The sequence below is a fragment of the Lissotriton vulgaris genome, unplaced genomic scaffold (assembly GCF_964263255.1).
Source record: "Lissotriton vulgaris unplaced genomic scaffold, aLisVul1.2 SCAFFOLD_1628, whole genome shotgun sequence".
Classification (NCBI taxonomy): Eukaryota; Metazoa; Chordata; class Amphibia; order Caudata; family Salamandridae; genus Lissotriton; species Lissotriton vulgaris.
Window position 1 is genome coordinate 325420 of NW_028244477.1, and position 26939 is coordinate 352358.

The 26939-nt window shown below is 49.1% G+C and overlaps 1 long non-coding RNA gene and 1 pseudogene across 1 annotated transcript in view; one reads left to right on the plus strand and one right to left on the minus strand.

Annotated features, from left to right (window-relative positions):
* LOC147667219 (uncharacterized) overlaps positions 1-26939 on the minus strand; it is a 252714-nt pseudogene that overhangs the window by 94892 nt on the left and 130883 nt on the right.
* Positions 16396-26939, plus strand: part of LOC147667220 (uncharacterized) — a 33446-nt gene continuing 22902 nt past the window's right edge. The window contains exons 1-2 of the long non-coding RNA XR_015304481.1: positions 16396-16531; positions 16967-17036. This is a non-coding gene — a long non-coding RNA (uncharacterized LOC147667220). The remainder of the gene's footprint in view (positions 16532-16966; positions 17037-26939) is intronic.

Genomic DNA, 26939 nt, shown 5'->3' on the forward strand with positions numbered 1-26939 from the left:
TAGAAAAGGGATACTCGAGGAAGCCGTTCCCATTCCACCTAGGGACACTCCAGGGTACTTTATGTACCACAAACATGGCCTAGATGCCGTATTATATCTCGATTTATGGGTGGACTACACCAAGGATTTAGCAGAGAATCAGAGATGGCCCGCTGCTGGGACATGGGATGCAGATTGCATCATGAGAGTAGAAGAAGCATTATGGAAAAAGAAAGCCAGACAGTCACAGAAAGATGCCATTGAATTATGGCGTAAACAATCGCATAGACGCACAGAAAAAGCACTCAGAAAAGAAGAGAAAAGTAGAGAGGATTCAGACAAAGCCCGCGAAAACGTATTAGTTGAGGAAGGTATCCGAGTAAAAACAGAACAAGTAGACAGACAACGAAACACTCTTATGAATGGTATGTATCCTCTTCTGGCCGAGGGTTTACCTAAGGCCACCCCGGAAGTACCAAAAGATCTGCCACCTCCATTGCTTCCGACTAAATTACATCACAAGACCGCAAAGGGCATTTTCCTTTCTTCCTATTTAGACGATGCAGCCCCCGAATATGTTAATGTTCCACCGCCACGCACACCACCTGCTGGCGGCGCTCGACCCCGAGATAATCTGCCCCCACCTCCGCAGCAACATACTCCTCCTCCCGCTCCACACCCTCCGCCTGTTCCCCCACCTCTACCTATTCTTCCTGGCTATAACCCACTAAACCCTTTCTTACCTGGCACCTCAGGAGGTGCGACAGGAGGTTTCCAAACGCCACCACAAGCACATCGATTGACTTATAGGGATTTAGCGCAACAACGTACACCCCAATCAGCGAATTACAACATACTCAATGAGCCTCTTACAGACTGTAGATACGATCCAGTACCCGGTAAAGACGACAGAATGATGCTGGCATCAGTACGTCTAAGACGAGTTGCAAACTATTTAATGATACTACCAGAGATGATAGATCATCTAGACAAAATATACCACTTCATCCAAACAGGGGAAGGTCCCGAAAGTATTGGCAACGCCATGACATACCAGAAAGTTGATACTCAAAAGATGATACTACGTTTTTTCATAAACTGCTTGATAAGAAACCAAGATAGGCCTGGTGCAGACCCGGAAGAAATGAAAGCACTTAACAAATGGGGTCAGAATATAGCAGACGGAAAACATGATAAACAGAGTAGTATAGAAAACATGTACCGAAGGATCCGAAAAGCAGTAGAACAAATACATGAAAGAAGACCGCCGGAAACAGAAATAGATTCAGACAAGATTGAATCCTCGGAGGAGGAGGAACAACCAGAAACGGCAACAGGACAATTACAATTGCCAGCTAGAGAAATGATAGCTTATGTAGGTAAGGGTAGATCCTTTAATAATTCAATGCGTCCGGTACATCCAGAAAGTAAGAGAATTTTTCAAGCAGCCATGTCAAATCCAAAGACCCCTGAACACTTATTTCAGGCCACTGATAAAATACTTCAAGAACGAATGGGGTACCATGTACTCGATTCTATGGACGAACAAGAATTAGCCAGGTCAGCAGTACAGTGGGCTGACAGTTCTGATAAATACAGTGATGACGCGCTAGCACACACGTTTTTGAATCTCTCACCAGATGAACAGCGTTTAGCTGGTATGTACATGATACAACACCTCTTTATATTGTATAAAAGCCAACATTCCGATCCTGGTCCCCTGCCTGATATATTAATAGAACTACTCATGAATAAATGGAGAGGTCTAGGTACCGATCTAATTAAGGTAATTCCAGAACATCGGCACAGATATAGTGCCTTCCTGTGTCCACAGCTTGATTCAGCTCCATCCTGGGAAAGAAAAATGTATTACATAGACAGACAGAATCCCTTACGAGAAGTGCACCCAGTTAAAAATGATGATAATACTTTTAGACGTGTGTTTGTGTACACGCCCATAACTAAAATTGAACTATTGGAAATGAAAAAATTAGTGCCCAGTCATGACAAAGATCCAGCAGGTTTTCACCGTGAAATAAAAGACATGTTACTCATGGGTGATTATACCTATCCTGACATTATGAAAATATTGAAAGTATTATTGCCTGCCGGTATTTACGAGAAACTCAAAGAAAAAGAATGGGAGGTGGGAGAGCAAAAGATTAATTGGGCTGAATTAGAAACCGAAGAAACTGGTCGAACCCCAGGTTTAGGTCTTGGGGCGAAAACTAAAGCATTACCAGGATTGTTAGTACAGGTCTTGCCAAGATTATTGGCAACTAAAAAGGAGGATTGGGATGCAATCTCAGCCTGCAAACAGAAACACGACGAAGACACTAGTGATTTTTATTCCCGATTTGAAAAATGTTTTGGTATTAATAGCGGCCTGAAAGCAAGTAGCGATTCATATCCACATCTTTTTGTAACAAAATTAGTCGAGAATTCCCTGCCCCAGGTTAAGAACAGAGTACTGAAAGTCGAGAGCACTTGGCAAGCTAATTCCCCTTCACAAATGTTACAAATGTTACAGTACCACCAGAATAGAATTAGAGAAGAACAAGAACACGAACAAAGACGTATGAAAGACACGAAAATGAAAATGTTAGTTGCTCAGTCAGTTCCAGCTGACAGTCATAAAAAGGGTGCGACACAGTCCAGTAATTCGACGGCCCCTGTTAAAGGGACATGCAACTATTGTAAACAGCCAGGTCATTATATAAACGATTGTGCAGTTCTGAAACACAATATCTCTACGGGTAAAACCAAGGAGAGACCGCGTCCGCCCAGACAGGATCAGATCCAACAACAAGTACCCCAGAATGTACAGCCTATGCAAGCTTCACAACAGACCGTAGCAGTACCAAAGCCACAGCCTATTGCCGCAACACAAAACACGACACAACAGATGTATCAGTATGCACAAAATGACTACCCCGATTATCAACGTTACACATGAAACAGCCTAGAGAGGGAGGTTGGCTTGCCTCTTATTGAGGTTCCTGTAGATCAAGAGGGTCCTTATGTACACAGTCAAGTATTAGGGAAAGACAGAAAGTTTTTAATTGATACAGGGGCAAGCAGAACAACTATAAGTCACGACGAGGTTCCAGGGGCACCCCTCTCAGGCTCACAGAATGTTTCCCTTGGATTTTCAGGAAAGCCTATTATTAACGAAGTATCGCAACCTCTTCCTCTTGCAGTTGGTCCATTGACACGGACTACAGATTTATTGCTTACAAAATCATGCCCAGAAAACTTGTTAGGTATAAAAACACTGAAAGCTCTAGGAGCTGTAATATGCTGTTCTCCGGAAGGAGTACGACTATTTTTGCGAGACTTTAAAGGTCACTATGTATTGAGAGACATGGATCACCGGTTACAGAATGTCCCTGCACATTTATGGGCACAAGGCCCCACTGATGTAGGTTGTATGCACATTACACCATATCGAGTCACACTCAAAGCAGGAGTGGTATTACCACGAATTCGACAATACAAGTTACCCCCAGATGCTGTAGTGGCTTTACTGCAAATCATTGACGAGCTCATTGCACAAGGAGTGGTCGTGGAAACCGACTCCAATGTATGTAATTCACCTATCATTCCAATTCTTAAACGTACTGATCCGAATGCACCCCCAGTTTATCGATTAGTTATTGATCTGTGCGAATTGAATAAATGCATTGTACCTCAGTATCCCGTGGTTCCAGATATCTCTTCATTATTGACAGCTATTGATTCAGAAGCAACGTTCTTTACTGTAATTGACCTCAAGAACGCCTTCTTTAGCGTCCCAATCGATCCGGAAAGCCAATACTTGTTCGGATTCTGTTTAAATGGACGAAGTTTCAAATTTGCACGCGCACCTCAAGGATTCACAGAAAGCCCCAGCATCTATAGCCAAGCACTGAAAAGACAACTTGACAGTATCCACATGCCTGTTAACACTGCCCTGCTTCAATACGTCGATGATCTGCTGATCACCGCTCGAAGCGAACCTGAATGTGAAAAAGCATCATTGACAGTTTTACATTTTCTGGCCGACAAGGGGCACAAGGTGTCCCCTTCGAAGCTGCAATTCTGTGTTCAGCAAGTTGTGTACCTTGGGCACTTGCTGTCCAAAGGGGGGAGACAGCTCACACCTGACCGCATCCAGTTAATTGTAAACATGTCACCACCCAAGACACAAAAGGAGGTGTGGGCCTTCATAGGCCTCACTTCGTACTGCAGACAATGGATTCCCCAATATGCATTTCTAGCAAAGCCACTCATTCAGTTGACAACCCAGGAGGCAGCGACATCGACTGTCCTCCCTTGGACTCAGGAACATACACAAGCTTTTGAAGACTTAAAGAAAGCCTTATGTCAAGCACCTGTTTTAGCAACACCATGTTATAGTAAGCCTTTTACACTTTTTGTCACAGAACGCGAAGGTACTGCCTTGTCAGTACTCACTCAGGAACAAGCAGGTTCACACAAACCGTGTGCTTACTTTTCTAGCACATTAGATCCAGTAGCCCAGGCTCTGCCTGCGTGCTTGAAATCAGTTGCAGCGACAGCTCTAGCAATCAGACAAAGCGATTCCATAGTATTAGGACATCAATTGACAGTACAAGTTCCACATTCCGTGGAAGTTCTTTTAAACCGTACACAGACCCAGAACTTGACTATAGCACGACTGACAGGTTATGAATTGACATTGTTTCAGCCACACATAGAAATCAGACGCTGTAGTACATCAAATCCTGCCACACTGTTGCCATTAAGTGGAACAGACCCATTGGCACATGATTGTATTGAAGTCATTACTATTACGACGAAACCCAGACAAGACTTGACAGACATTCCATTACCAGATCCAGACCTGACACTTTATGTGGATGGTTCATGCATGAGAACAAGTACAGGAGAATTAGTGGCCGCCTACGCAGTCACGACAGACACCGAAGTTATTGAAACAAATTGTATCAACACCTTGTCAGCTCAAGCAGCAGAGCTCATCGCTCTGACACAAGCCTGTATTCAAGCCAAAAATAAGAGAGTTAACATATACACAGTTTCACGTTATGCATTCTGAGTCGTACACGACTTCGGAGTCCTCTGGCGAGAGAGAGGTTATTTAACTTCTCACGGTGCCAACATCCAACACGGTCCCCTCATTCAAGCTCTGCTAGATGCAATACATCTGCCTACTGCGATATCTATCATGAAGTGTAAGGTACATACAAAAGTCACCGATATCATCTCCCAGGGTAACGACCTGGCAGACCGAACAGCTAAGCAAACTGCCCAGAATCGAACTCATGCAACTGACTTGACAAAGACAATAGTTCCGACATCGACACACTGCATGACAGTTAGGGATCCCGCCCATGATGTAATGGACATACAGACACATGCTACACCAGATGAAATCAAGAAATGGACTGAACTAGGAGGGATCCAAACAGATCAGGGATGGATGACGAAGGGAAAATCTACATGGTTTCTCCCCGACTCAATGGTTCAAGTCATCATTAACACAACACATAGTCCAGCGCATCTAGGAGAGAAAGCTATGCTAGACAGTATTCAAAACATTTGATTCAATAAACACTTACGAGCCGCAGCCAAACAGAAAGTGCGTACTTGCATGATTTGTTGTCAGTTCAACCCAGGTAAAAGCATTCCTGTAGAGCAAGGTGGATTTCAACCTCCCGATCACCCTTTTGAAGTCCTCCAGATGGATTATATCCAGATGGAACGTTGTCGAGGATTCAAATATGTCCTCGTAGTTGTATGCGCACTTTCCCGATGGACAGAAGCATATCCAGTCCCAGATTACACTGCTCCGACCACTGCCAAGCAGCTAGTTCGTGAATTCTTCCCACGGTATAGTTTGCCCCGTATCGTATACTCAGATAACGGTCAACCGTTCTCATCCGAGCTTGTGAAACACATTACACTCCTGTTAGGCTATCAGTGGAAATTCCACTGTGTCCGGCATCCCGAGGCAGCAGGTCTCGTGGAGCGCCATAATCAGACTCTGAAAATTCGACTTTCTAAAATCTGCAGAGAGAAAGGCGTTGACTGGATAGTAGCTTTGCCAGTTGCGCTCTTCTACATGAGGATGATAGCGCATTCTCGAACAGGGCTATCCCCGTATGAGGTGGTCTTCGGTAGGCCACCAAATATGTGGGGGACGCCTATACCTCGTAAAATCACTGATGTTGACTGTAATATGCTGACAGATTACCTTGCCTCCTTGGTGTCTGCACTACAATCTTGTCGTTCACAGGTAGCTGCAGCCTTTCCCGACAACACTGAGGTGAAGCCCCATGAAGTGGTTCCTGGTGATTATGTGTTTGTAAGAAATTTCGACAGGAGGAGCCCGCTGGAGCCCCGCTGGCAAACACCGAAATTAGTGCTTCTGACTACGAGGACAGCAGTGAAGATTGAGGGCCGAAAGGGGTGGCTGCACTCGAACCACATCAAGAAATTTCACGGACTGCCTTCTGATTTAAACTCTCAGCCCTGCCCTCCTCCACAGACTGACTCAAAACTCCCCCTGGTCGAGAAAACCGCTTCCCAAGAATACAAACTGAAACTAAGGTCTAGCAAGTCAGACAGTTTAATTGTTTAAGTCCTCCCCTAGGTGAATCGGTTAAATTAGTTTCTGACATGTATCCCCTAGACCGAAATAGAGAGAGAGATAGACAGAAACAGCTCAAGAAACATGCATATTGTAAATCACTTCGTAGTCACTGTATAGTGACATTATTGATTATGTTTTTCCTAAGTCTTCTGATTATTGCTGCAAGTATACTATTGCACATCTACTACCCTATTTTCAAGCGTGCACATTCTGCTTTCAACGTTACTGCCGAACACTCTTTTAGTGAATTACCTCCGCATGAGTTGTCCTACAGACTTGCGCTGCGCAACAACATCTTCATTAGTATGTTACATCACTCCCATCAGACCAACAACGCTACAAATTGTTGGATATGTGGCCGACTCCCTCCCTACCAGAAATACAAGGGAGTTCTGCCCCTCTTTCCGTATCCGTTCACACACAATGGTTCCTGCGGTGCATGGTTTAGTTTGATTAATTCTTTAGATTCAGATACCGTAGTTTACCAGGGCAACTGGGTTTGGGGAAACCTGAACTTAGTTTTGCTTAAAGCCTGCTACCCTAACAAGGAGGGACTTCCCAAAAGAACAGGAACTGATCTAGAAAATGAAGTATATGGATTAGGTAACTTTACACTTAACCTCATGATTCTGAATGTTGAATCCGAAGCTGCACCAGTCCTGCCTGCTATGTCAGTATTACCAGTCAAAGGTGAATTATGTGTAAGAAAAAATGGTTCAGTACACCTGGGTCATAGTAAATGTACTACTGTGGTCGAATTCAGTGATCAAGGCAAGTCTACAATTAGAGCTTCCCGTCATTCCTACTTCATTTGTGGTCATACCGCATATGTACGCTTACCTCTAGATTGGGATGGTACCTGTTACATTGCATTCCTTCTGCCACCTGTTTTCCTAGCCCCTCCTGATTATCATAGAAATACCCATCTAGTAAACAATAGACTCCGGAGAGATCTCCCGATTGTCGACTACACTGAAACGGCATGGGAGCAATACACAGACTTCAATAAAGGTTTATTTCCCTACTTAGGTGCTGTCTTTAATAGTAAACTGATACGCAAATTAACCAGAACCCTCGAAGCAGTAGTGAATGAAACTACTTCTGCCCTAGGCAACTTAACGGAGGAGCAGTCTGCGATGCGGATTGTTGTTCTCCAAAATCGTCTTGTCCTTGACGTCATCCTAGCCGATAGGGGCGGAGCCTGTAGAGTCATCGGATCGAGCTGCTGTGTTTTCATTCCAGAAAACGCGCCATCAGTATATAGAGCCATAACCCGTCTTCATAAGATTGCAAGTTTGATACACCAGAATCCAGGCACCTGGACTTGGTCCGGTTGGTTCTGGAGCGTGTTGTCAGCCTGGGGATGGAAGGTCCTATCCTTCCTAGGTATTGCCCTTCTCATAGTATTCAGTTGCTGCCTATGTCTACAATGTGGGCCGGCGATTTGCGGCCTGTGTGCCACATCATGTATTCCACATTCAAGTTCTCATTCAAAACGCCATAACAAGAAAGAAGAGCAAATGATGTTACGTGAGCAGATCGATAGATTCATGAGGATCGATATATCATGAAGGGTCCGTAGGGGACAAGGAGGGAATGAGGAAATATGAATTTTTATGATCAATTGTGTCCCCTATCTTAGACCCCAACGGCTCCATGTACGTGCTACAAGTACATGTATGTTCCCTCCACTTCCAGCTATGATGACGCAAATACATTTGCGTCCAACGTTAATATGTCCTCTTTCAGATCCACCATGAATGGGTCAGATATTCAGTTCCTAAGTGTGCCTTGCCAACGTCTTTACATGGTGCACTTTCATGTATTTCTAGCTCTGGCGAGTTAGGCCCTGAATTCTGCCATTGAGCCTTTTCCTGCCTTCTGCCTCTGAATGCTCCAGCTTGGACCTGCATCTGTATCCATGACCTTTGTCTTACTTCCTGCACGGCCAACGGTGCCTGGCTCGGCCTGTTGCCTGCCAAGACTGTATTCAGCCTTCAAGTTATCTGCTCCGCTCCTCGAAAAATACATTCCTGTCTAGTAGTTTAGGTAAACATCTTTCCAGCTGCAGAGCAAAGGGCTCGGCCTCACTGTCTCCGTGCAAGTAATTCATAGCTCCTGTTACCATGGTAGGCTCATGCCCCCTCGCATCTCATGCAGACACGTAGACGCTTATACACGCACTAACAGTCAGTATAGAATAGCCTCTGCCCGAGAGACCTTTCCTTCCAGATAATACAGTTCCTTAAACACAAGATATTAGATACGATTTGGGATTAGGTTGATCTGACATCCCAGACTTCTGTCTCCTCATGTAGGGCTAAATGTCAAGTCCCCTTCACCCTCCAGTTACACGTCAATCACACGTCATGCTGCTGCGCGCGCATCTCTGCCATGTACTTCTGCTGACACTGCAGGATTCTCTTATGGATCCACCCACCTGTGACATCCTCATAATGACGTTTCTAGTACATGCCCTCATGCACGCCTATTGTAACGCCTTTTTCATTACGTATGTGTATTCTTATCTCTCCTCTCAGCTGTTACGCCTTCTGCATCTGCCTTTACTGTAATGCATTGACTATATATATGATAATCTGTTAATAAAGTATTGTCTATCCCTTCCCGAACCTTCGTGGTGACGGAATGCGATCTGCCTGGTTCGAACCAATTCCTTTTTAAGGAATAAAACCCCTTTTAAACCCTCAAATATCACGGATTCTGCCTCTTATTTTTTCTGAGTTATTCTTATTGAACTTTACCGCATAAATTAAGTATAGGTAATTTAAATTTACCACACAGGAGCCCACGAGGGTAAACGACAAAACTAAAGCATTAAAGAGGTGCCTCAAATTAAATTAAAACTGGCAAAACAAAACGGTAAAAACGCATCCTGGAAATACTGAACAAAACTATCATATCCGTGAGGGATGGACATTTTTAGTTTCACAAATCATTTCAAGAAGGTACTATCATTCTTTAAAATTACACTAGAAATAATTGAATACATGGAGAATAAAACTAGAGTATCCCCTCCCTCCCTCCGCCTCCTCCCTCTCCCTCCTCCCTCTCCCTCCCCTCTGCCCACCGAGAGCCGCAGGGCCCGGGCCGGGGCGAGGCCCGTCCAGAGAGACAGAGCAATGACCGTCTTTCTCGCCGCCTCGGCCTCGGGTTCTTACATGGAGCGGGATGATGCGTGCGTGGAAGCCGGGGGGCTGAGGCTGCGGAGGGTGGAGGAGGCTAGGGTCACTCACCCGAGGTGCAGGAGAGCGGCCTCGCGTGCCCCGGCTGGCTGTGGTGGCCCCAGGGGGGCAGCAGTGGCCCCGCGGCCTCCCTCGGGGCTCCAGGTGCCCGCGGCCGTCAAGGGCAGAGAGGAGTCGATGACCGTAGAGTGCCTCAGACCCCAGGATTCCGTCCACCACTCACGAGCCGAACACCGCCCGCGCAGAAAGAGCGCATGACGTCACACCCAGCATTGTATGGCACCGCGGGGGCGGGCCCAGGGCCGTCATTGGCTGCGCGTCCGCACGCTACAAGATTGACGGCCCTGGCGGATATGCGGAGCAGTGTCCGGTCCGTGTACCCACCCATATACGTGAGCACCCTGGGCAGCTCGGTAATATAGTTCGAGCTCGGGAGCTCGCAGTCCTCCGTCCTCATACGGCCATATCAGAATGTCCCATGCAACCCTAGGCTGCTTACCAGCCCATACCAGACGCAATACCAGAGCATGTAGCTGTTTTAAAAATACGCTGGACAATACCATCGGTATGTTGCTAAATAGGAACAGGAAACAAGGGAGTACTGTCATTTTTATTATCCTCATTTGTAAAGCGCACAATCACCCGTAAGGGTCTCTAGGCGCTGGGGGCCGTCGGGAAGATTAAGCAAGCTATTGCCCAGAGTCACATGGTGCTGGGCTAATCTGCCACCGGTGCCGGGGATCGAACCGTGATCCCCAGAAGCCGGAGTCAGTCGCCCTAGCCCCGGCGCCACACCTCTCCCACAAGATGCGACCCATGAGAGAGAGAGGGAGGTTCATCCATTTTTCCACGTTGTCCTCTAACTTGGAGATCGCTACTTCATAATTTTCTCAAAGGACCACTTCCGAGTCGGTGTGCAGCTGTATCCCTATGTATCTGACAGATTCAGTGGTCCACTGTATAGGGTACTCCGAATCTACTCTTTTTATGGCTGGGGTAAGAGGGAACATTACCGTTTTGCTCCAATTTACTTTAATACCAGAGAGTGAGCTTTACAAGACCACCTCTCTCAGCACTCTAGGAAGATTGTCTTCCGGCTCTCTCACGTAAAGCAGGGTGTCGTCTGCGTACGTTGACACTATTAAATTATACCCGGGGAAACGAATACCGCAATGTCCATGGTACTCTCTCAGTGCACAAGCGAGTGGTTCCGCGACAAAGGCATATAGGAGAGGGGACAGCGGGCAACCCTGCCTGGGGCCTCTGCTTATAGGGAATGGTTCAGTCGTAACAGAACCTATTCTAACTCTTGCTGTGGGTTTGGAATATAATGTGTTCAGTAGCTGAATAAAGAGATAGCCCACCCCATACGCTGCAGCACCATCCTCAGGAAGGGCCACTCGACGGAATCGAACGCCTTTTCATGTCGAGGAAGACCACTACCGCTGGTATTTCCTGACGCGTGTGTTGGAATGCTGCAAAGACGGTGCGTAAGTTATAAGTCAGGGTGTGGCAAGGTACAAATCCCGCCTGTTCGGGTGCCACAAGAGTGGGAATCATGGGGCTGAGGCGATTAGCGATAATTTTCGCAAAGATCTTTGCGTCGACGCTGAGAAGGGACAACGGACGATAGGACGCACAGTCTCCCGGAGGTTTACCTGGCTTCAATAGAGTTATGATAGTCGCTTCACGCATCGTGGGGGGCATCTCTCCGCACTCAGTGACTTGTTCCACTAGTTGTAGTAACTTAGGGATCAATAAATCTGGAAACGCTTTATAAAATGATGCTGGAAACCCATCATTGACCGGAGCACTGCTAGGTTTCATGGAGGACAGTGCCCAGACTATCTCTATGCGTTCAAACGGGCGAACGAGAAACTCGCGATGAGTGTTGGTGAGCCAGGGCAATTGAATATATGTGAGGTAATCAAGGATATTATCTTCCGAGGCTGGCCCTCTGGTAGAGTACAGAGTAGCATAATACTCTCGAAAACGATCTGCGGACTGTTCATCAGTCATTCGTCTCCGTTTGCAGACGTCTGCCCCCCAGGTGAGGGTGTAGTTTGTCTATGCTGCTTAGCCATCTTGGCAACTACTGCACCAGGGCGGTCGTACTCGCCGTAGGAACGGGCGATCGCGTACTTTCCTAAGTGTTTAACTTCGGCGTGCGCCTCCTCGTGGTATTCTCTAATCGTCTGAGCAAGTTCCTGTGTCAGATCCGCATTTGGCTCACGTATCATACGCGTCTCTATGTCCTGGAGTCGAGTCTCCAAGAGCCTGAGACGGTCCCTGATGGACCAGAGGCCTCCAGCATGCTTAGAAACTATGACTCCGCGGATATATGTCTTAAAGGTCTCCCACACAGTTAGGAATGACTCTACTGTCCCCTCGTTCCTGTGGAAAAAGTCCTCAATGTCAGTCACTAATTCCTCACGAAAGGCATTGTCGAGTAAAGCTTACGGTGGCATGCGCCATGAGAAAGGGGGGGACGTTTCTGCAGGGTATTCAGGGAGATCAATACTGGGGAGTGGTCGGAATAGGTGCGTGGGAGCATTACACAGGCATGCACCCTGGAGAGGAGAGGAGCCAATAATCAATTCTAGTGTGAATATCATGCTGTGATGAATAATGTGTATATCCCCCCTTGTCGGGTTTTTGGCCCTCCATACATCCAGTAAGCTCAGTCCAACCATTTCCGCAGTAAGGGCAAGGGCAGAAGCTGATGGTCGTCTATTAGGTCCGTCCGACCTATCTATATCTGGCTGCAATGTAAGGTTAAAGTCTCCCCCCCCACAGAACATGTTCTTCACCTAGTTCTCTGATCTTGTTAGCAAGAGTTACATAAAATGTAGGGCAGTCAAAATTAGGGCCATATGCGTTAATCCCAGTGAAAGACATACCTTTCCCAGAACATTTAGTGATAACATATCTGCCCTCAGTATCAGTCTCGACTGGTGTAAATGTCAAGCGCGATCTCGGATTCACCCAAGTAAGCACTCCTCAGGAGCTGGAGGTAAAACCGGCCGCATGTACTCGGCCATGAAGGCCCGTATATCGTAGCGCGCTACTATCTTGCCTGAGGTGTGTCTCCTGTAATAACGCAATATCTATGCCATGTCGTGCGAGATACTGAAGTATCTTCCTGGCCTTCCTGTGATCATTCAGTCCCCTTACATTCCACGTTAGAAGGGTTAGGCTGTCTGTGTCGTGCTTAGATTGTGTCTGGTGTGGGGATGAGAAGTGCACCCGATCAGTATCTGTAACCGTCAGGTTTCCTGCCATCTTAATAGAATTGTCGGTATCTGTCCTCCGGTGTGTCCTCTATTTGTAAGGGAGCAACGTGTACTATATTGTTTTTTCATGCCCTAAGTGGTCTCTGTCACACTTTCAACACACGCACAATTTGCCATCAACAATAACAACAATGAACAAAATACAGCATAAATCTTCCCACCACCCACCCACGCTTGCCCAACCCCAATATGGCCGCGCTTCCCTGTTCTACTTCCCCCCTTCTTCCTAACAGTACCTGAAGAATGCCCCCCCAACTCCAACCCCCATCTACATTTAAGTCTAAGTACAACGAGGAAAATAACGCAAAATAAAAACAAAACACTCCTAACGTAAATCTTTGTAAGAGAGTGTGGTACACACCCGGGGGCGTAGGTAGCATACACATTATGAGGATATCTCAAAAACAATACAGTGTATCCGCACAGTGTCCCGCCCCTCCGTCTCAATTAAGGCATATGAAGAGTAAAAAAAAAAAAAAAAAATTAAGAAGGTAAGCAGTGCCCCCCAAACCCCAAACACATTATCAATAAGCAGTGTTATTATCTAGCGAGCACATCTACACATCCCAGTCACCCCGTCACGTGCACCATGTGCCCCAGCAGCCGCCGTCTTTGGTGCACAACTACTTTATTGTCCAGCAGTGTCTATACCACTCAAGTCTTGACTACGGAGCCTCAAAGCAATTCCTGATCAGCCAACCACACTCGCACATCTCTTGACCGCATCAGTAGTCAACCATGGGACTCAGCAGGTCCAACTGCGCCGGCAAATGTCTCTCAAATCAACAAGTTCCAGGCTCCCAGTCTGGCTGCCTCTCTGCACATCATAACAGTCATGTATAGTCCCACTGTGATTAGCACCCCTTGAGGAGTCAGCCCCTCCCAAACCACTGACGACACTAAAACTCCCAAACCGCAGTGCCTTTGTTGTTACCAATACCTCCCTTTACCGCTGTGTGTGTCCTGAATCGTGCTCCTCCACGGGATCACCAATCTCCTCCTCTGCTTCCCCTTCTCTACGCACAGTTCTCGCATTCTTTCGCCAGTCTTTCCTTGCTTTCTGCAGCGCTCTCTGATCTGTGAATATAGTGGATCATCCCTGCCTGTTGACTCTTAGCTTAGCAGGGTACAGCAACGAGTAGTCTATTCCAAGATCTCGTAATTGTCTCTTCATGGGTACAAATTGCCTCCTCGCCTCCTGTACCCAGGCAGTAAAATTTGGAAACAGGGATAATGTAGAACCTTCATAGTTGAGCGGTTGTCTCTCCCGGGCCAGCCGCAGAGCATTGTCTCTGTCCCTGTAGTTGAGGAGCTTGGCCACTATTGGATGTGGTGGGGCCCCCGGCTTCGGCCTGGGGCCAAGGGTGCGGTGAGCTCTCTCAATAACGAACATGTTTGAATAGACATTATCACCGAGCAGCTTCTTCAGGAGGGACTCCACGAATAATTCCATATTGCCTGTTTGTGTATTTTTGGGAAGTCCCGCAATGCGTATATTGCATCTCCGGGAGCGCGCCTCTAAATCTTCCGCCACAGCAGATCTCTTGGAATTGAAACGAAAGCGGCCTTTAGGTCAATAAAGGCCATATACAAGTTGTCGGATCGTAGTTTAGTATACTTCCAGGCAATGGTTAGCAGCCTAAACACCTGATCTATGGGGCTGATTCTTTTTCTGAACCCTGCCTGGCATGGGGATAATATGTCGTTGTCAACTAGCCAGTTGTTTAGCCTGTCCAGTATCTGCTTTGAATAGACCTTTTGGGTAATGTCTATCAAGCTGATAGGTCTATAATTAGCGGGATCGTCCCTACTGCCCTTTTTGTATATATGGGCGATCTCTGCGCCCTTACATGATATAGGGATAGGCTGCCCTCTGCTAATTGCATTGCACAGTAAGTTGATATACGGTGCCCATACCTCTGGGTCATGTCTAAAGAGGTCTCCCGGGATGTTATCTGGGCTGGCGCTTTGGACGTCCTAATGGCGGCTATAGCCTGCTTAGTATCTAAGATACTAAAATATAGTGGTTCAAACTCCTTGGACATTGTCAGCTCTTTAATTATGCATAAGTTCTCGCTTGAAGGGGAACCCGGACATGCATATAAATGTGCTAAGTGTCTGAACCATGTTTTAGGATCTAGATGGTAGTCCTGGGCTGGCTTGCTCGACTTATTGCCGTTTGCAACAATCCCCCCAAAAAGTGATTGATCTCCTGCCCTGGCTGCGGCTAGCAAGTCTTCCCAACCAGAGTCCTCCCAATCTCTACGTTCTAGTACAGTCTGTGCTTGAGATTGTGTTCCTTTTGCCTGTGTTCTTTTGATTCTATGGCCTGCTATTTGTATTTGTTCCATCCTGTAACAGTTCTCTCATGTAACGTAACTGGTTCTATTGTACGGTGCTGTGACACCTTCGGGTAAAGTCCGCGCTTTATAAGAATGCATAAAATAAATGACTTCACCTGGGGTTTCATGTGGGTGCTGTGCTCTCTTGTGGGTCGGGTTAAAAGAGGACCTGTGGATAAACAACTGCGCATGCGCCGAGGACAGACACTGCTTCCCACAGCGTGGGCTAAAGAGGCTAAGGATTAGGTGCGCATGCGCTGAAGACAGACTCGCCTCCCGCTGCGGAGCGAGGGTTAAAGAGGGCCTGATGGATGAACAACTGCGCATGTGCTGGGGACAGACACAGCTTCCCACAGCGCGGGCTAAAGTGACATTGGATTAGGTGCGCATGCGCTGAAGAGAGACACGCCTCCCACTGCGTAGCGCGGGTTAAAGAGGGCCTGATGGGTGAACAACTGCGCATGCGCTGAGGACAGACATCGATGTTACTACAATTCAACTCCAGAAGTCGATGCAAGAAAGATTTCTTCATTTAGTTCACAGCACAGGCCCCGACAGCACAGAGCGCAGTAAAGGACTACAGCTCAGAGCCAGCACAGGTAGGACGGGGTCCGAGCAGAGACACAAAGAAGCACAAGAATAACAGTGTCATCGCGGGGACACAATAAATGAGATACAACTGGCTCCCGCCGCGGAGCGCGAGGCGCCTCGCGCCACAGCACAGGGTGAGAAGTGTTTAAATGCAGAGCATCTCGGCCCGCTCCTCTGGGGGAAGTGTCTCTCCTCTGCGCATGCGCAGTGAGACTGAGGGTTCCCTGTCCAGGGCGGTTCACAGTCCGTACCCCGTGCTAGGTCCTAACTCGGCGATAGGACGTAGTGTCTTCGCTCCGCACGTGCGCCGCTGTGACGCGCGGTCCTGCGCGTGCGCAGCAGTGAGACGCGTTGTTTTGTTTTGTTGAGCTCGCGCGTGACTCAGAGGGGGAATAACACACCGGGCCCCACTCCTCACAGGCAGCCGGGCCCCCGGTGCCTCCCTCCCCCCAGACCCTGCAGCCCCCACTGAGCGGGGCTCCAGCAGAGGTGAGGGAGGCCTCTGACCCCAGGGTGACTCTCGAGCACGGGGGCATCTTCAGGACACTGAGAGGCAACATTCAGGGCAGGGGCTGTGCAGTGCTTTCCAGACTCTGAACTGTTTCATACATGTGTGAATTAAGAAAAGAAAGTGCATTCAAATCAATAGTTCCACCATCTTTATAAAACAATGTACATACGCAAGCATATACAAACTGTATATAGCGTTTTCCTACTATGCTTTCCCGTGTGTGTCTGTGTGTCTGTTGGTCTCTGTGTTTCTGTCTCCCATTCCCTGTAGGGAGAGTATGTAGCTCCCTGTTGTAGAAGAGTCGGTCAAGCAGGAGCTCACTGCACTGAATAATTTCTTGGTATGCACTTTTTATTAGTATTACAGGAAATCACAATGATTGATTGTCTCTGTTATATTCTTCTTTCCCACAGGGTCTTCCTCTTCAGTCCCTTAGGTGAGCCTCGGCCGCGGTCGTCCCTCGGACAGAAGGAAAAGTCACAGGTAAGTGTTTTTGCTTTATGGTTTGGTCAAGGGAGGATGTGAGGTTAGAGCAACCAAAAAAAAAAGAGTAGCCGATGATTTCTGCTCTTGTCTTTCTTTTCCATCTCACTTATTTCCTTTTCCCTGGGTCCCTTTCACCCCTCAGCCTCCCCTCTCGTCCCTCTCTGACTCAGCCCCTTTCCAAAATCCCCGTAGACGCCCACGCTCCTGTAAAAGCCACATTACTCCAGGGCCATGGCGTGGTGACTCCACGTCCTTCAGTGAGGTCTGGTCTCCTTCTGTTTCGACTTTCCCTCCTCCGCCAGGTTCAGGTGTTCCGCTCGTCAACAAGCTGTGACCTCCCCAAGGCTCCAGTTCTCTCTCTCGGAAGGCTGTTCAGTGTTCTCGGTTTTTCCTGTCTTCCCTGCTGGTTTCTCCGCCTTAGGTTATGGCTCACTTGAGCTCGTGGAATGCCTTTCTGGCGGGTTGGGGAGGATTTACCAAGTCTTAGTTCCTTTTCTCTTTCTTCAGTAGGTCGGTTAGTGGTGCTGCTATTTCAGAATAATTGGGTTTAAACCGGCGGTAGTAGCCTTGTAAGCCCAAAAAGGATCAAATGCATTTTTTGGTGGTAGGGAAGAGGGTATCTAAGACTGCTCTCAATTTCTCTTGTTGCAGAGCGATAGCCCCATCTCCCAATAAATAGCCCAAATATTTGACTTTGGTAAAGGTTATCCTGGACTTTTTGGAGTTCACGTGGAGCCCTGCAGTCCTAAGTGCTTGGAAAATCTTCCCACAATGGACGAGATGTAGTTCCCAGTTAGGGCTAAATATTATGATATCGTCTATGTAGGCTAAGGAGTACTCTTGATGTTGGGAGCAAACTTTGTTCATAAGTCTTTGGAACGTCGCTGGTGCTCTGTATAACCCAAAAGGCAGTGCAGTAAACTTGCATAGCCCATTAGAGGTGCTAAAGGCGTTTTTTTCTTGGTCTTCCTGTTTAAGTGGTACCTGCTAATAGTTTTTTGTAAGATCGAATGTGATTATATATTGGGCTAAGCCTAATTTCTCGAATCATCGACTCTTGGTAATGGGAATGAGTGAAATTTCGAGATGGCATTGACTGCACGGACGTTTATACAAAAACGGATGGAACCATCAGGTTTCAGAACTATGACAATGGGGGAGACCAGTTACTGCTGGAAGGTTTTATGACTCCTAGTTGTAACATGCTCTCTATTTCGGCAGGAACTGCGTCCCGCCTAACGCCTGGTATTCTGTAGGGGCGTTGTTTTATTACTTTATTTGGTGGGGTAACAATGGCATGCTCGAGTATTGTTGATTTTCCCAGGAGGTCGGAAAAGATGGAGGAGAAGGACTCTAAGAGGGTCTGAAGAGACACTTCTTGTTCCTCTGTTAGATGTTCGTTTATGGGCAATTTATTCAATGTTGAAGGAATGGGTTTTGAGTCAGACAAAACGTAATGGGTGTCTTTGGGGGAGGGGTCCCAACCATTTCTTTAGTAGATTTATGTGGTATATCTAGGTTTTGGGTGAGGAAAGGCATAACCGGTAAGTAGTGAGGCCTATCCTTTCAGCACCTTCATATGGTCCCTTCCATTCTGCCCGATTTTGGTGAATAGAGGAAGGTAGGAATAGGAGCACCCAGTCATGGACCTGTAACTGTTGTCACTTCTTTCCTTTATTGTAAGACATCTGCTGGCTTCTTTGAGCTTTTTCTAGTTTTTTGTGAGCAAAATCTCGCAATTTATGTATACGGTTTCTTAGGCTTTGGGTGTATTCTAGATGGTGTTGTGTCTCTTCTTGTTTCTCTTGTTCCCACGCTTCTCTTGTCATTTCTAGCAAGGTTTGTGGCTATCTCCCGTAAAGAAGTTCAAAGGGAGAACAACCCAAGCTTCTCGGAACCTGGCTTCAAATAACAAAGAGGGCGAGTGGCAACAACATGTCCCAATCTTTCCCTTCGGTGGTTAGCATTTTCTTCATGGTTAGCTTGAAGGTGGCGTTATATCGCTTGCACAGACCATCTGTCTGAGGGTAATAAGCCAATGTTTTTATTTGGGTAATTTTCAAGGTTTTACAGACTTGTTTCATTAAACGAGAAACAAAGGGGGTACCCTGGTCTGCCAAAATCTCTCTTGGAAATCCTACCCTCGAAAACAATTCTAGTAACTTTTCACTGATGTTTTTTTCGGGCTTGGTGTTTGTAGGGGAAATGCTTCTGGGTATCGAGTTGCGTAATCAACAATAACCAGTATATAGATATATAATCTTTTTGATTTTGGGAGAGGACCCACTAAATCCATACTTATCCTCTTATAAGTAAAGCACTGGGTGTACAAGCGAGTCCGAACATTAGGGTAAATACTATTTTATCATGTCTGTGAACCATCCATTGATTACACCCACCAACTATTAAAACGACAAATCCATGCCAGGACTGTCCAACATGCATGGAAATTAAGAGTGCCCTGACAATGTACAGGGTCTAAGAAAAACACAAGTTAAATTGTCATAGCAGACTTGATACTCTCGTCATAAGAAAAGTTAAGTTGCCAAAAAACCTTAAACGAGGAAGGATTGCTTTTAATGGGCATGGCTCCATTGCGTATTATGTTGCACTGGGTAAACCGGTCAGTAGTAGGAATCTCGCTGGACACTGGCATGTTGAACAATGCCCTTCCAGGCTGCTCATTCCCCTGCGTGATCGTCGTTTAGCACAGAGTCCACATGGCCTTCACCTCTATCACACACACTCACAGCTCTTTCTGCTCCGGGCATTCTGAATGTAACCAAAAGTTGATTTCACTCACCGCCATGATGAGCTCGAAGGGATGTTTGTACACCCGCACCGGGGACTAGAACTTTAAAAGAACTGGTCCCACACGGTGTTTGTGCCTCGCCGTCTTTGAAATTCAGCGGCCGGTAGACCCGAGCTTTTAATTATTAATTAAGTGGGCGCTAGGTGCCTCTCTGGGAATATTCTGCTCGCCCTGCTCATTAGCTGAGTCCTGATCCTAGCAGCAGGGGCGAGGGAAGCCCAGGGGGGTGGCAGGCAGGAAAGCATAGTCTGCTGCCCTTCTACAGATATCAGTTGTCACATAATGCAGCTGTGACAGGTGAGGGCGGCATTCTATGCAGCTGACCCAGTGCCTGGACTCTACCTGGGGGCCATGACAAATAACTCTTCTGCTGCGCCCTGTCTTGACCTAATCTAGTGGTGTATAATGTTTTAAAGTAGGACATAAATTCCCCCTACATATTCCCTACATTCCCTACATCCCCCTCCTCTTCCCCAAATAGTTCCTGGTTTTCGCCTGTCCTGGATTTTACAGGATTATAGCGCGGGGATGCCTTCGGGTCACCAGGCGCTTTACAAATCTCAAAATAAATAAATAAATAAATATCCTGTGGGTCAGTGATCTGCTGTCCCGACGAAGTTCTCAACTCGGAAATGTATACCTTACAATAGGGAGGTCTAATCATCCGTGTTAGGACTCGTCCCGGCCACTCGCCTTCGCCGTATTTCCTGGCATTGTAGTATTTCCCCATAAAAAGGATCTAACTCTCAGCGTATCTTTGAATTCTGTGAGCAGGGACAAACGTCGCTTGTCTATTTCGGGACCTGTCGCCTGGCGTTGTTCAGAGTCTAACGGCCCTAGGTCCTTTTCCAGGTGGGCTACCTTACTGCACAAATCCGGCACTACACCGGCATTTTTGGATATACACACGCCCTTCATGTATGCTTTAAAACCCTCCCGTAACATTGCCACAGTGTCTACTGAACCAGTGTTAATGACGAAGTAGTCCTCTATCGCTTCTAGTTATTCCTGTCTAAAAACGTCATCATCTAATGCGCGGCTGGGGAATCGTGGGACCTTCAATATTAATAATACCAGGGAGTGATCCGAATATGTGCGAGGAAGTGTTCGGATTACATGACACCAGCTGATAAGTTCTGGGGATGCCAGCCAATAGTCGAGCCTCGTCCATGTGGTATGACTGCCAGTGTAGTGAGTATAGTCAGTGCTATGCGGGTTTTGCGTACGACCTATGTCAATTAAGAAGAATTGATCGCAAAGCGAGCTCAATGCCTTTCGTGCTCACGGTTTCGTATCTAGTGCTCTCGAAGTGGTGTCAAGTGACTGGTCCTGGACTATATTAAAATCACCCCCCAGTAAAAGGGGAACTGGGCCTAGCTGCGCCAGTTTAGAGAGTAGGGTATAATAAAGTCCAGGGAGCCGCTATTGGGGCCATACACACAGACCAATGCCCCCCTGTGACCCATTAACGTGCCCAGGACAATGATATACCTGCCTTTGCTGTCACGTATTACAGAATGCAAATGGAAGGGGAGTCATTTATGTATAAGAATGGCAGTGCCCCTTGCGAAGTTGCTGAAGTTGGCAAAATATCGATGTGTTCCCCAATTTGCGGCAAAGTGGGCCTGATCACTAGGAGGCAGATGAGTTTCCTGTAAGAAAGCTACATCTACCCTGTGACATAGTAAATACTGTGTTATCTGCCTTTTCTTGCGAGTGTTGTTCAGGCCGCGGACGTTCCATGTCCCCAAAACCACCTCTGAGGGTACAGAATTATACCCTAACTGAGCCATGGTGGTGGTAAAAATGAGTGCTTAATGAAAATCAACCGTGCGTACTTGCCAGTTACATCCAAGTGTGTACCTAAGAACGTCTCAGTGTAGCTAAACAATGTCCCAGCCTCCCCCCCTACCCAGCCTCCCCACCCTACCAGAGAGGCAAAACCATTACTATCCAGAAACAGTGCAGTACTAATAGTTCCTCTGCATCACTGAAAAACAACCATAAGTAGTACTTACTAAATTCACACAACAATTATAAGGTGAACACCATTAGGGGTGGTGGCAGCGGCCCTACAGCTACGTTGCAATAAAAAATTATACTAAAAGTGATTGAATGAAATCCAAACTTATTCAAGTCTCCATGTAAAGGAAGGTCATATTAACAGTTTAGCCGTGCCCAGATCCCGAGCTGGATAGAGCAGTCCTAGATTTCTGAGTGTTGCCTTAACTCCAGTGTATTTCCGCCTGGCCTCCTGTACCATGATTGTAAAGTCTGGGTTTAGGGACAGCTTGGAGCCCTGCCATACCGGTTCGCCCCGTTCTCGTGCCTGGCGCAGGGCCGTGTCTCGATCCCTAAAGTTCATGACACGGGCAGTGATGGGTCTGGGCGGGCATCCAGGATTGGGCCTTGGACTTAGTGATCTATGAACGCGTCCTATCACAAAAGCCCATAGTGAAGACTTCTCTACAAAATTAGTCTATCAGGATTGTTTCTACCAAGGTGTCCATGCGATCAGTGGCTGTCGATTCTGGAACACCCAAAATGTGCACGTTATTTTGGCGACTGCGCACCTCTAAGTCCTCTTTCTTGATCGCAACGTCTTTGAGGTAACGTTCCATTCGGCCGAGCCTTTTCAAGGATTGCGCTGTTCCATCTCCTAGATCTGATGTATGCGATTCCACCACGTCGAGTTTTCTGTCGTGAACTTGGATCTTTGATACCAGATCCGCCATGTGCTTATCTAGGGCATCAAAGCGCACATCTAGGGCTCTGAACCTCGCTCTCCTCTCTTGTAGCAGGAAACCTAATTGGTTGGTATCACTCTCTAGTGTTGTGTCTTTCTGGAAACCTTCCGCCATGTTGTAAGGGGCTTCTTGGGCTACTTCGTGACCTTTTCGAAGGGGAGGAGGCGCTGTTTGGGGTCTTTGCGGGCCATACCACAGTTCCACCCGCCAAGTATTAATTAAGCCCAATGCCAGAGTCTTGTGGTTATGGCCGCAGAGCAGGTGCAAGTAGCTGGCGAAGAGAGATTAGGCAAGCAGAACTGATAAGCAAGGAATGGGCATCCAACCCGTGTTTGTATTTTCCTGGCTACAGGGGAGGTTTTGGGTATTTCACTTTTGTCTCCCACAATGGAGCTTGTGGCGCAGCAGTGGTCGAGGCACAATACTTCCATGGAGCAGGTTGTTTGAAGACAAGGCAATGTGCAGTGGGCAGTTAATGTTTCAAGTTTGCTGCAGCATAAATTGGTGGCTGGGGCGGGGACACTGCTGAGGGTTGGATTCAGTTTTTCGCTCCGGGAGCAGCGCAGCCATACCAGGAGGCTTTACAACAATGGAGCCCTGCGGGGGAAGAGAGGGAGAACAGCGCAGGCCACGGCCGAGCGATTGCTTATGCGGGGAGGAGATCCCCAAGGGCGCTTTGGAAATGCTGTACCAGGTGTCGTCGGGGGAGCGATCACAGGCACCATCCATGTGTGCCCCCGCGATCAGCGCAGACATAAGAGTGACGTGCTCGGACCGCCAGAGGTCAAACGGACCTCCCGCCAGTACCGAGCGCCGCTTTGCCCAGAATGTGGGCACTCAACTCTCTGGCCCGGTGACTCACAGCACCCCAGCTGCTGGCTCAATCCCTCCGCCGCCGCACCCGGAGTCTCCTCATATCGTCGATTCCGCCATCTTTAAAGTCGTCCGCCTGGAGTCGCCGATTTCTGCCGTTCCGGTGGTTCTCTCTCAGCACCGCAGGGAGACTTTTAATCAGGATCCTTTCCGCTGCATTTAGACGTCTTTTCCCTGCCCGGTAGCCTCGCTGGATAGCGGGACATCACGTTGTTCAATCAATCAATCAATCATTGGCACTTATAAAGCGCGCTACATACCCGTAGGGTCTCAAGGCGCTGGGGGGGGCGCTACTGCTCGAACAGCCAGGTCTTCAGCTTCTTCCTGAAGGAGAGGTGGTCTTGGGTCAGGCGCAGGTCGGGAGGGAGGGAGTTCCAGGTCTTGGCGGCCAGGTAGGAGAAGGACCTTCCTCCTGTAGTCGCTCTTCGGATGCGGGGGACGGCGGCGAGGGCGTGGTTGGCTGATCGGAGGTGGCGTTTGGGAGCGTAGAAGTTGACTCGGCTGTTGAGGTAGCTCGGGCCTTGGTCGTGTAGGGCTTTGTGTGCGTGGGTGAGGAGGCGGAAGGTGATTCTTTTGTTGACGGGGAGCCAGTGAAGGTCTCTCAGATGTCCGGAGATGTGGCTGGTTTGTGGGATGTCGAGGATGAGTCTGGCTGAGGCGTTCTGGATCCGCTGGAGTCTCTTCTGGAGCTTGGCGGTGGTACCGGCGTAGAGGGCGTTGCCGTAGTCCAGTCGGCTGGTGACGAGAGCCTGGGTGACGGTCTTCCTGGTCTCGGTGGGGATCCACCAGAAGATCTTCCGTAGCATGCGTAGGATGTTGAAGCACGCCGAGGAGACGTTGTTGACTTGCCTGGTCATGGAGAGGGAGGAGTCCAGGATGAAGCCCAGGTTGCGTGCATGGTCTGTCGGTTTGGGTGCGGTGCCCAGGGCGGGAGGCCACCAGGAGTCGTCCCAGGCGGAGGGTGAGGAGCCCAGGATGAGGACCTCCGTCTTGTCCGAGTTCAGTTTCAGGCGGCTGGTCGTCATCCACTCGGCTGCCTCTTTCATCCCTTCGTGCAGGTTGGCTCTGGCGGCGGCGGGGTCGTTGGTCAGGGAGAGGATCAGCTGGGTATCGTCGGCGTAGGAGATTATGCTGAGGTTGTGTTTGCGTACGATGGCCGCGAGGGGGCTCATGTAGACGTTGAAGAGGGTGGGGCTCAGAGATGATCCTTGGGGGACGCCGCAGATGACTTCGGAGGCCTCTGACTTGTACGGTGGTAGGCGGACTCTCTGTGTTCTTCCGTCAAGGAAGGAGATGATCCATTCCAGCGCCTTGTCCTGGATTCCGATGTTGCTGAGGCGCCGTACTAGGGTGCGGTGGCAGACCGTGTCGAATGCCGCGGAGAGGTCTAGGAGGATGAGGGCCGCTGTTTCTCCATTGTCCATCAGGGCTCGGATGTCATCGGTGGCGGCGATGAGGGCGGTCTCGGTGCTGTGGTTGGCTCGGAAGCCGGACTGTGAGGGGTCGAGGGATCCGTTCGTCTCGAGGAAGGCGGCCATCTGCTTGTTGACGGTCTTCTCGATGACTTTGGCTGGAAACGGGAGGAGCGAGATGGGGCGGTAATTCTTGAGGTCGGTGGGGTCCGCTGTTGGTTTCTTGAGTAGAGCGCTGAGTTCGGCGTGTTTCCAGCTCTCAGGGAAGATGGTGGTGTCGAAGGATGTGTTGATGATGTCTCGCAGGTGGGGTGCGATGACAGCGTCGGCCTTGTTGAAGACGTGGTGAGGGCAGGGGTCGGTCGGTGATCCGGAGTGGATGGAGTTCATCGTGCGGATGGTGTCTTCGGTGCTGATCGGGGTCCAGGCGTGGAGGGTGGTGGTGGGGGGTGGTTGTTCGGTCATGGTGTGCGTTGGTTGGTTGTTGAAGCTGTTGTGTATGTCCGCGATCTTGTTGTGGAAGTATGAAGCGAGGGAGTTGCAGAGGTCTTGCGATGGGGTGATGTCGTTGTTTCCTGCGCTGGGGTTGGAAAGCTCTTTCAAGATGTTGAAGAGTTCCTTGCAGTTGTGTGCGTTGTTGTCCAACCGGTCCTTGAATGCTGTTTTCTTGGCGGCGCGGATCAGCTGGTGGTGTTTCCGGGTGGCAAGTTTGAAGGAGGTCCTGTTGTCTGGTGTCGGTTCCCTTCTCCAGACTTTCTCGAGGGCTCGGCAGTTCTTCTTGGAGCTCTTGAGTTCGTCGGTGAACCATGGGGCCTTCTTGCTGCCGGGTCTGCTAGGCGGGGTCCTCAGTGGGGCGAGTTCGTCCGCGCGGTTGCTGATCGTGAGGTTGTCGGCGGCCTGGCTGGGGTTCGCTGAGCTGGCAGGAGGGTGCTGGCTCAGGGAGGTGGCGAGCTGGTCTGCTGTGATCTTGTTCCAGCTTCTGCGGGCGGCCTGTTGCTGGTGTTGGTGGGTCGTTGTTCTCTTGAAGGTGAAGTGGACGCAGCTGTGGTCCGTCCATTGAAGCTCTGTGGCGTGGCTGAAGTCGATGTCTGTGCTGGAAGAGAAGACTGCGTCGAGTGTGTGTCCGGCGAGGTGGGTGGGGGTGGACACCAGTTGCTTGAGTCCCAGGTTGGCGAGGTTGTCGAGCAGGGTGCTGGTGTTGCGGTCGTTGTTGTTCTCCAGATGGAAGTTGAGGTCTCCCAGGAGGATGTAGTGACTGATTGCGTGCGTGGTCCAGGGGGTCGGCAGATCAGGGTGCCTCTGAGGGTGGTGTTCGGGTTGGTGTGGATCTGGAAATGCAGGTGTTCGGCGCTGGTCAGAGTGTTGTCGGTGCTGGTCGTGAGACGGATGGTGCTCCTGTGGATGATGGCGATGCCTCCTCCCATCTGGTTGGCGTTTCGGTCCCTCCGGACGATCTTGTAGCCCTCTGGGATGGCGATGGCGATGTCGGGAGCTGAAGAGGCGTTCATCCAGGTCTCCGTGAGGAAGGCAACGTCAGGGGCTGTGGCGTCTAGAAGGTTCCAGAGTTCGATGGCGTGTCTGTGGACGGAGCGGGTGTTGAGCAGGATGCACTTGAGGTGGGTGCTGCTGGTGTTCGACTTGGCGGGTGCTGGTGCGGGGCAGGTCCGGGTGCAGGTGAACTTGCAGGCGTGGCAGCTGAAAGGTCCGTGGGTACGTCGTGGAGTGGCTTGATGGCATTCTGGGAGTCGGCCGGTGTTGAGAGCGGTGAGGGTGGCGGCGGAGTACGTCAGGCGGGTCGGTCGGGGTCCTCGTGGGCCAGGGGTCCTGGCACTGGGCGCGGTCCAGGCGCGGACGGGCGTAGACGGGCTTACCTTTGGCGCGCCTTCGGCGCACAAACGGCGCGCCCGCTGCGCGTTCGCACGGTCGCCATTTAAGGCGAAGTGCGCGGGTGGGCGGAGCAGCTGGGAGGCGGGAGCGGGGAGGGAACAGAAGAGAAAGGGGCGTGGCCACAGGCGGTGGCGGGAGGCGGGAAGCGGGGAGGGAGAGCGGAGGGCGG